General features: G+C 43.5%; 1 long non-coding RNA gene across 1 annotated transcript in view; it reads left to right on the forward strand.

Moving 5' to 3' along the window:
- The window catches only part of LOC123576699, a 114149-nt gene extending 106330 nt beyond the window's left edge, over window positions 1-7819 (forward strand). The window contains exon 3 of the long non-coding RNA XR_006701548.1: window positions 7631-7819. This is a non-coding gene — a long non-coding RNA (uncharacterized LOC123576699). The remainder of the gene's footprint in view (window positions 1-7630) is intronic.
- Window positions 7820-11097: the final 3278 nt, after the last annotated feature.

The raw sequence follows: 11097 nt of genomic DNA on the forward strand, positions 1-11097 counted from the left end.
AAATGCTTCCTGTCTGGGGCAAACAGGAAAATTATGGCTTTCATATGTATACATTGATAGTTTCTTCTGTTATTTACCTTAACAATGCAACCTAACATAATTAGTGCCAACTACTGAGGGTTCCTGGTTATATTTAGCTAACGGATTCCGTTTAAGGAGCAAGTAGCTAATGATCTGAAGCACAGACTGCTATCTCAGCAGCCCTAATAAGCTGGAAATCACAAGGAGAATAAGCACTGAACATTTGCCTGGTGGCGGGGGGGTGATTGAACTTTGAAGTGCACCGACAGTTTCCGCTTGGTATCCTCAACTGTTTTACACAAGGATGCTCTGAAATCAAGAGACCAAAAGTGAACTTTGCCCCTTTTGTGGTTAATCCATCCATTTTCTTATTGTCAGCTGTCAACTGTGGGCTCCCCTGGGTTCAGGCCAAAAGTGGTCAGCAGAACCCTGATAGAACTCAGAAAAGGATCACAGTGCTCAAGGGTGAGGAAGGCACTGACTCACTGTGTCACGCTCGGGCACCAAGTTTGGAAAACAGAAAAGTCTCATTTCCAGCAAGGACAGTGGAGTTTTGAAAAAGTGGGAGCCAAAGGAATCACCTGGCATAGAGGCCCTGTCACACTACAGGTGGAATGTGGATAGAGGAAATGTGGGTATAGCCAAGCCACAGAAAGCCATAGGGTTGGTGAGGAGCATAGGACCAGAAGACTTACATAGAAGAGGCAGAGCAAAGCTTTGGGGTCAGGCTATGGTTCGATTCAAACTTGAACATTCTCAGCCTCTGCTTTTTATCTGTGTAAGAGGGACCTGATAATGTCCATCCCATAAGAGTAGTGTACCAAGTCAATTAATAATGTTGGAAAGAAAAAAGCACGTCACAATGCTTGGCACGTAGCACGTGCTCTGCGTCTGGTGACTGCTTTGGTCTTTGTCATTGTTGTCAGGGTGGCTGTCCATGTGGCTTGATTAGACATTAACTAACAGTGGAGCATCTGTCTCAGCATACCGTGTCCTTGCCCTTTAAAGGAGAAGCGATGTGGCTTCTAATTCTACTTTGGGTGGTTTCTTGGGTCACTGGTTGGATATTTTGACTTTATAGCGAGACTCTTTGTGAATATTTTGGGTAATGTTTTGTGCTACACCAGAATGGAATATGGAATGACATTTTCAAATTCAGTGTCTTTGTGATGCGAACACACGCAGGAAGAGCCAGTATCAGTGTTACGTGTCCATTTAGGGCAAGTGTCTTTGTGAACTGACACTCATGGAGAATTACATGTCAGTCTTTGCTACATGCAGACGTATTTAATTCTTGGATCAGTTAAGAGAAATTGTTACATACTCCTTTTTGCAGGAGAGAAACTGAGGTGACCTGCCCACAGCCATAACAATTGACATCAGTTGTTCACAGATGCTTTTCATATTTTGTATCCCCCTCATGGTTTGACAATTACCAATTCCGTAAATCCTGCCTTTCCAACAAAAAAATGTTAAAACCACCACTACCACCATACCCTTACATTTTCAACTTCCCTTGCTCTAGGTTGTAGACATGCAACTTAGATTCTACCAGCCAGCAGTGAGCCATCTGGGAAACCAGGAAGGGTATGGGCCACCCACTGTGTGGTGGGAGGAGAGTCAGAGGTCATGTTGTTGTGGGTTCAGGCAGCAACAACTTTCTAATTGAAACCGTAATTGTTCTGGGTCATATTTCTCAAAGCTCAGCTTAGGACCTGTTGACCTTGCCTTTCCAAAGAGACCATGATTTTTTCCAAAATTCTAGACAAAACTCTCCACTTTCTATAACTCAGTACCTTGACTGAGAATCTGGTTTGGGCCCTTGCCTTTATTTTTTTAAAATTTGTTCCAGCTGCGAAGAGTTATTGACCGCTGCCCAAGTCCTCCTTCTCCTGCTGCTCTGGTGGACTTCTTCCGTATAGACTGGGGTGGAGCAGAGTCCCGCAGTCTCTTCACCATCCACTTCCCCCAGCCTGGTGACGGGATGCAGTATGGAGAAGTCCAGGCTAAGCCACCTCACCGCTCCTCCTGTCCATTTCCTTGTACTTAGGTTCTTACGTTTAATAAACCCCCAAGGAAACTTTAGGGTTCCAGGGCTGAGCAGTATAGCAGATAATACCCCATGGTGATCCTTCGTCTTGCTTTTCAGGTACAATGAGCCACATTAACTACCATGACCTCTTTCTGTGAGTTTGGAGGAAGACAGATCCTTCCATGGCTCATTGGCTGCTGTGGTCCCAGCCTCATCATCTGCTTTAGGTCCAACCACGGCTTTGATCCACGGGAGAAACCCTTGTAGGAATTTCCCAAGCGAGCCTTTAATTACTATAAGCTGGTTGACCCCTTTGGGTGCCCGAGCTTTCTAGGGCCATTTGTTGGTGTCTCTTTTGCTCTTATTCTGTATCTAGCATGTTAACAATAGTATATTTATTGACTGTAGAAATATCTGTGATCTCCTTTCCCACCACGACCTCTCAGTTGTAGAGCCAGCCAAGAATGTTCTTCACCAAAATTGTCTGCCATGTCTGCCTGCCAGTCAGAAGAATGCCAGGTATAGAAACAAGTCGTTGTGCAAAATAGAGGAAAACAGGCCTTTCTCTGAGTAATCCCTTGAAATTTTTCCAATTTATCTATCAATCTTGCAGCCTCTTCAGATTTCTACTTATTGTGTCAATTTTTGTATTTTATGGTCTTATGGGAAATTATCCTTTTCAGTGAGTTTTTCAATGGCATAATTTTACAAGTGCGCAGGGTATTCACTTATAATTTAAAGCAGTCTCTTGTCCATGGCTAGCTACATCTCTCTCCTTCTTTCAAATGTTGATGATTTATGCTTTTCTCTCTTTGTCTCAATTAGTTTCAGCACAAGTTTGTCTCTTTTATTAGTGTTTCCAGGGAAGCAGGTTTTACATTTTACTATTTCTCTATTTGTTTATGCGTACTTTGTTATGTTATTAGTCTGTGTCATTTTCCTCTTTGGTTCCCCCTAAGATTTTTAAGTGGAATGCTTAGCGTCATTATTTCTGCTTTTGTACTGTGATAGAATCATCTAATGTTCTAATTTTACAAACATGGTCTGCTGGGTCAGGATCCTGTAAGTTTAGCTACTTTAAAAATTGTTTTTTTTTTTTTTGGTGGAGGTGCCTGGGTGGCTCAGTCGGTTAAGCGTCCGACTTCGGCTCAGGTCATGATCTCATGGTTCGTGAGTTCAAGCCCCGTGTTGGGCTCTGTGCTGACAGCTCACAGCCTGGAGCCTGCTTCAGATTCTGCCTCCCTCTCTGCCCCTCCCCTGCCCATGCTCTGTATCTCTGTCTCTCTCAAAAAATAAACATAAAAAAATTGTTTTCATAAAATGTTTGTTTTATTTAGGGAGAGGGAGAGCGGGAGAAGATGAAGAGAAAGAGGGAGAGAGAGAATCTCAAGTAGGCTCTGCACTGTCAGCACAGAGCCTGACATGGGGCTCAATCGAACAAACCATGAGGTCATGACCTGAGCCTAAATCAAGAGTTGGACGGTTAACCGACTGAGCCACCCAGTTTGCAGTTATTGTGGTCTGCTTTCTTTTCCTCATCTATATTATACAGCAAAGCATGAAAGTTAAAAGTTAAACGGGAGCTTTATCATAAGATTGGCTGGGTTGGAAACCCAATTCCTATCCTAATCCGCATGTGACCTTCTTCAGAGATACGTGGTGAAGACTGTATAGATAATAACCATCAAAGGCCTTGCTGAAGCCATTCTATGTACGTGCATAGCAAAGCTGCTTTGGGCATACTCCAGAGTCTCTGAGCATTTGGGGTGGTGGGCGCATCACCTACAGGCTTGGGCGTCTCAGCAGGGGGATTGCGGCTAACGGGCCCTTTAGCAGTTCCTTCAGTGCCACCTTCCTGCACTCGCAGCCACTGGCCTGGGGTTTTCTGCGGGTTTCCTATTTGTTGGGCTGCCTTCGTCTATGGAGCACATCCTTCCCTACCTATGCAACTTCCTTCCTTTCCATGGTCTCAGTTGTTCCCCACCTCCACCCCGCCCCCCCGCCCCCAGCAGCACACGTTCATATTATTTTTCTTTTATCTGATCTTTTTGTTGCAAGGGCCCTGTTTTCTTTATTCTAAGTAAAAGTTGGAGCATAAATATCCTTGCTTTTAACAAAGTGATTGAAGGCAATGAGGAGCACTCTTATGTAACCATCCAGGTGTAGTGAAACGCAATATTTTAAATTCTTGATGGAATATGAAAAGTTCCTGCATTTTGGCTTCTTTCTGTAACTTCTCCTTTTCCATTCTTTAGTAATTTAGCCTGTGACTTAAGTTGTTCCACTTTTAATATAATTTTGTTTAAAAATTAGTATGGTATATTTACTGATATATAGTATATTAGCATGCCCTCTGTTCACGTTCATCTTGGTTTTGTTCTCTATTGGATCCTTTCTTTACCTATTTATCAAATAGTTGCTGAAGCAGCAGTGCTCTAATTCAGCTTTTAGTCTTCTGAATGAAGCCTTGTTCTTTCAATCGGTTGGAAAATTGCTGGACATATTTCTGAGACTTTATGTGGAAGCTTGCCTCTCTGTAAGCTTTACTTATCCATGGTGGCTTGACTGAGGCAGTGTAGACCTTGGGTCAATCTTTACAAGTTTTCTGAAAATGAAATTAGATCTGTCATAAATGTTCATGTCCCCTTCCACCCCTTGTTGATTAAAAAAAAAAAAAGTTGCATTCCTATTTGAAAAATCCCTTTAGGCAGCCTGAGACCCATGGCACCACCAGGTGGGGGTGTTACTTTTTTACTGGAACAGAGGGGATTAGTCGGCTGTCACTGTTTTTCTTTCCTGGACCTCTGGAGTCTGTCACTCTAATTATAACATGGAAGGAGAGTCTATAGGGCCTGTTCCAAGCCTCTCTGCTTAGGAGTCAGGTTGCTTGAGTTTTGCTTTCCGGTCAAAAACTAAGGAGAAATTTCACTTTGTGCCCTCTGGTAGCTTCATGATTGGAGGACATCTGTAGCCCATTCTATTTTATATTTTCTCTATGAAGGTGTTCAAGGTTTAAAACGGACTCTGCCCGACCTCTACTCTGAGTAGGACCTGTGGATCCTGGGTTGTGCCAACAGACTCAGCTACAAAGGCTCTGTGACTGTGCTCTCACCTGCTGCAGTCACCAAGGAGACTCATCAGTTCGGAGGCTCTTTCAAATAGTAATGAATCCACCTTTTGGTAGAGGACAGAGATGCTGCCTATAATACGTGGATATTAATGGACACTGGTTGTGAATGGGAACCAAAGGGCAGTGACGTCTGTTGGTTGTTTTCTCCCTGGGAGGGGAGCCCGTCCAAATGCTGGCTCAACATACAGCAGTCTCCCAAATCAGCGGTTCTCTCATTTTTGTGGGTATCGACATCACCTGGGAAACTAGGACCTACACAAAGGCCCAGGGCCACACCTGTGGAAGTTCCCGTGGGTCACTGTGTTCTCTATTCGCTCTTTGGTTGGTTACGATACACCCGACTTCGAGAACCACTGCCCTGAATCAGAAGGATGCCTCGTTCTCTTTCTCACAGCTCTTTGATGAATTTCACCTTTCCTGAACGCCACCATGACCTACCTTCTAAGCTCTCCCGAGAACCCTCAAAGAAACTCTAATCCTCTTTATTTTCTTGCCCCAAACACACTAAAAACTTTATTTGAACCTCTGATTCATCTGCATGAAAGATCTTCCAATGCTTTTCCAGAGGTGAATGGCTGAGCCTTGTTCTCATGTCCCCTGTCTAGATGTGTTCTCCGCTTCCCCTTCCATTTTGTTATGCTGCCAGCAGGGCTCCCCGACAACACCTGGTGACTGTGTGGGACTTTGCTGCCCTTACTGAAAACTCCTTTTCTTTCTCTTTTGCAAATTTTGTTTCCTTTAAGTGCTATACCAGTGATGTCATTATTCTTAACATTCCCTCCTCACAGTCAGTTCTCAGACCAATGTCTAGAATGATCCTTTTAAAATCTAAGTCGCCTCAAATCCTCCAGTGACTGCCATGGTAAGCCGAATTTCTACCCACAGCTTTGAAATAATCTGGTTACTGGTGTGTTTTCCGTGCTTACCCCTCAACACTCTCCTCCCTGGTGTAGAGAATACTCTGAGGGGTCACCTCTTCAGGACTGAAAGAAATATTTCCTATAGTCTCTAGGCCCCTGTGGAAATTTTCTAGCAATGGAGAAAGCTGCTTCTCCCAAAGCCAGCCTTCTTCCTGGGGTAGCCTGCATGTGATGAGTGGTAAATAAATGGGCATAGAGCCTGGTAACTCTGAAGGGCCATCCCAGCTTGAGAACTCCCTGAGGGGCTGCCTGCATTCTCTGTCAAGATCACAACGTGGTCCAACTTCTCCTTTTGTTTAATCCTGCTTCCTCCCCTTTCCTTTTATATGTGTTGATTCGAGCTCATGCCTTACATACACATACACTTCCTACATGATCACCTTATTCTGAGAGTCTGCTCCTATGGAACCCAGCCTGCAACCCACAGTCACTTCCCTCAAGCTCCTTGGCCCTCTTTCTTGGCTCAAACAGTACCAACTCTGATAGCACCTCAGGGCCTTTGCATGGGTTCTTCTGCTGTATTCTCTTACTTTGCATATCCAGATGGCTTGCTTCTTCACTTCTGGTCTGTGTTCAAATGCCTTCTCATTGAGCAGGACTTTGTGGCATCCCTGGATAAAATAAAAACCCTTTCCTCATTATCTTATTTTATTTTCCACCACTCACTCCTTATGGCCATCTGACAGAAATATTTCTGTTTACTATGTCTTCTTCTACTGTGTATGTTCCATGGGAATATTTTGTTTATTGTTCTTTCCCCAGTGTCTGGCACAGAGTAATAAATGAATAAATATTTGTTGAAAGAATGAATAAATGAGTGGATTCTATCTGCTTTCCTGCTCTAAACCTATAAGTACTCCCCCTTCCCCCTGCCCCATGCCTCCTCCTATTTGGTTGCAGCTGGATGGCTGGAATTTCAAACTAGAGAGCACATTTTGAAATATGTTCTTGACCAGATGATTTAGTTAGAAGGAGGAAAAAAGATAGGATTCTTGGAAGAAAGCCTGGAAAAAGCCCCTTTGCCCCCAAGGGGAAACAAAGAATAAATAGTCTTTTGGCTTCTTTTCTTCTTTCTTTTTAAAAATATTTCCCCTGCTCTATTCGAACTGTCACATTTCAAAGCATTGGACACTAACCTCTGTGTCTACAGCCCTTTTGCCTTTAACCTCATCACTATCTGTTATTTGTCAATTACAAGGGGAGGTGCTAAGCTATCACTCATGGTGACACCCCTTTGCTTGGCCATACACTAGACATCTTCATTTCTGAGGACCAGTTAGTTATTGATGAGTCTTCCCAATTCATCCAACCACTGATTTCATACTTATGTACTTCTCTTATGTATTAAAATCTTTTTTATTTAAAAAAAAATGATGAAGGCAAAGCCCTTAGTGACTCAATATTTCAATGAAGAGAAATGACACTGAATAAGTCCTAAACATACCGTAGTTCTATGCTTAACAAATACTTCCACCCCATCAAACACACATAGGAATATGAGACGTGAACATTCTTTTCCCATTGTAGGTATGGTATAGTTTGAACGAAGCCACTCACGTATCCATCTAATTTCCGGAAGATCTTGATTGTGAAGGACTGTTTGTAGATCCCATCAGAGGAGCCCAGGTAAATGAACAGTGACTGATTCAATTAACTGATAAGAATCTATTAGCACGGATCCAAACCAACTTGTTTGAACACAGAGCATTATGTACAAAGAACAACCAGGGTGGCTGTCATTTCGTCTTGGTGAAATATATGGAGCCTGGGTGTGTCACAGCCCAGAAGGTGGCGACATACACATTTAAGGGACAATTAGTTTTTAAACGCCAAAGGCCCCCACCCCCCCCTCCCCAGCACAGGTAGTAGTTAGTGAGAAATTCCTCTAATTGGATGGTTTTAAGAGCAGAACCCACCTTTTCTGTGGCCAGCAGGCATTCCCCTTTGAAGGGGTCAGGGCACGAAGGGTCTGTGTAGTTTCTTTTGCGGGTGAGTAGGGTGGGCAGAGCACAGACATGGCAGCTGGAGGACTAACTTTGAAATCCTGACTTTGCCATTTATGGTTGGTGTGGCCCTTAGCAGGGTACTTAACCTTGGTTTTGCTCAATATAATTTAGGACTAATAAGAATTCTGTCATCAAGCTCTGAGAATGAAATGAAAGAAGGTGTTTTAAGTGTGCTACATACTGCGAGGTCTGCGCATGTCCTCTTTGTTTGCTTTTGAAAAACGGTACCGTTCTGGGGTGCTGTAGCCCCTCAGCCTGTGGGTGTGGGGCAGGCAGAGAATGGGCTGGAGCGCAACCCCCATGGACCCCGCCTCAGCTGAGGGCCTCTGACGCCTTGCTTCTGCCCTCCTTCCACCTCGCCTGGGGGCCTGTGAACCTGTGAACCTGGCGTTGGTTGAAATGCCTCATCTTTGGTGACTAAATGTGGCAAGCGGTACCTCCCAGAAGAGAAGGGTGCAATGTGACTTCATTGGAGGGAAATGAAAGAGAGTTCACCAGGACGATTTAAAACTTACAGCCTTAACATGTACAATGAGTATGCTGCAGAGCCAGAAAGGAAGGAAAAAAGAAGGGCATATAAATTTAACAAAGAATTCTTGGAGTTCTGAATTGGAAGCTTAGCTCCCAAAGCAGGACATTTGACCTGCTTGGAAAATAGGATATGGTAACCTTTGGGATGTTGAAATTCCTGGACGACTTAACAGGGTATCTAGAATGTGGGTTCCTGTGAGTGATGACTTGGAGCAGTGCAGCTCCAGCCATGGGGACACGTTACCATGGAAACCCCGAAGCTGGAAGTTCCTCCATGCCTCCGAACGGCTGTCAATTAGATCTATGCACTTGGGGAGTCTAATGAAAACAGACACTTGTCATTTTTCCAGCAGCCAGCTAACATTATATACATTTAAAATATGTCCATGGAAAGAAAAGCCTGCGGTTAAGTTTTGCTGTTTATTTTAAGAGAATTCCCTTGTGTGGCTTTGACAGGGCAGATCTTTTTTTTCTCTCCCTCTACATTAAAGGAAAAAAGTGAGGCCCTTTTTAGGTTGAGCAGAAACACGATTAGGAGAGTCACTTATGGTGGTTCATTTGAGGCTGTCGAGGGGGGCCTCAGTCCTACAACCTTATCTACATCACAGTGGGGTGGCTGGTCCCTTGGGGCCTCCCCTTCAGATTTCCCCTGCTCCTACTGGGTCCCCTGGCTTTTTGGTATTGTGAACCCATACTGACTGGCTGGTAGATACTTTCCTTTTAATGGGATAGCTCAGAAAAGAAACCTTCATTAGATATCACTCTCTTCAAATGTCAGATGCTGAGGAATGAGGGATCATAGTCTTTGGTTAGACTGACTTGCCATCTGAGGCCAACTGCTGGCATCTGACTTTCTGGGAACACAAATCAATAGTCAGGGCAGAAACCACAGTCAGAAGAAGAGCTGGTCCCAGGATTGGGTATTACCATTTATTTCCAATTGAAAGTGTGTGTGTATGCATTTGTTTATTGTTACCCAAACATGCTATTTTTGAGTTGCAATTTGCAGAAGAAACACTTAGCCCTCTTATCATGGGTATTGTTAATAACAAGATAGGAGTGAGTATTTTCAAATTGGGCCGGGAACTGAGGCCCTGGTGTTCGGGAACCATGTCAGGTGCACACAAAGAGCTGAAAGCGCATATTTAACTGAGTCTGTCTTGCCTCACCCATTAGACAGCCGAATAACAACTGAAAATCTCATTCCCCACATGGAGAGTTAAAGACTGGTGCCTCCTTGACCTCTGAGTTCAGGGCATCCTACTCTTCTTGCTTTCTTTCAAATGTCAAATCATAAGTAGGTCAACAGAAACCAGTGTTGTTAGTTCTCCAGTTAGGTTTGGTTTCATAAGAATGTGGCAAACTTCACTACATTTGGTTTTCAGCAATATTTGAAAATTGCATTTTATGCTCGGCGTCTGATTGCATGTGGTAATTATCACATCTCTGCTTGTGGCGAAGAAGCTCACAATACTGATGTGGAAAGACACATATATTGCCTGGCCTCACTGATTGAATTGGGGGAGGGCAGTAATTATACATGTCCCCAGAGTAATATAATATGTGGCTGTGTGTAAAGATTATGCTAAGAAACGCTTTCTTGGTATATTTTCAGCGATGGTGGTAATTAGTACAATAAAAACAGGAAATAGTAAGCCCACATCAGATATCTGTCCCCGCAGCTCTCTCTTCTAATATTCTTTAATATCAGACACTTCAGATGGGTGGCTGGCAGAATGATCACTCACATCAAATGTATTCAAGTAGAAAGTGCAGCGTGATGTTTGGGATATAAGACTTGACAGGGGCTCTACCATTCATTGACTGTCTTGGGAGAGTCACTCACCTGTCTGGATCTCAATTTTACCTCCTGTATTATAAGAGAGTTCGTCTAATCGAGCACGAGTTTACTAATTTGATTCTACAAGTGTAAAGCCTGCCATGTGACCTTTAGATGCTGAGCGAATATTTCCTTCCTGGATGGGCAGGGAAGATCTCTCTCTCATCGCAGTAGGAGCTGTGCTACAGCCTCCCGGCCTAACCACAAGGACATATGAGGACAAGAACACATGTCCTGCTTCTGCACAGCATCAGCAAAAGTCTAAACAGCTCTTTCTCAAGAGTTGCCGGGGTGTAGTGCACTCACCAACACAATCTAAATTGTCTTGCATGAAAAGAAGATATGTGTTTTCCTATTGTGGGTATTTTAGTTAGTATTTATAAGATTGTTAAGTTATGGCAACAGGATCCTAGCTGAGATTCTCTTAAATTTTGTGGTTTACTACTCGATATGGTAGCACAAAATTAGAACTTTGTAAAGAACAACGGTGTGGCCATCTTCCCTATAAACTCTATTAATGACCATCATTTTAAAGAGGAAATTGCTCCTCGCTGGGCAGTGCCTCCTCTGACTCAATTCTCTCTGCCAGCAGAAGGTGAAATTATAATTACAAACTT

The sequence above is a fragment of the Leopardus geoffroyi genome, chromosome D2 (assembly GCF_018350155.1).
Source record: "Leopardus geoffroyi isolate Oge1 chromosome D2, O.geoffroyi_Oge1_pat1.0, whole genome shotgun sequence".
In the NCBI taxonomy this organism is placed as follows: Eukaryota; Metazoa; Chordata; class Mammalia; order Carnivora; family Felidae; genus Leopardus; species Leopardus geoffroyi.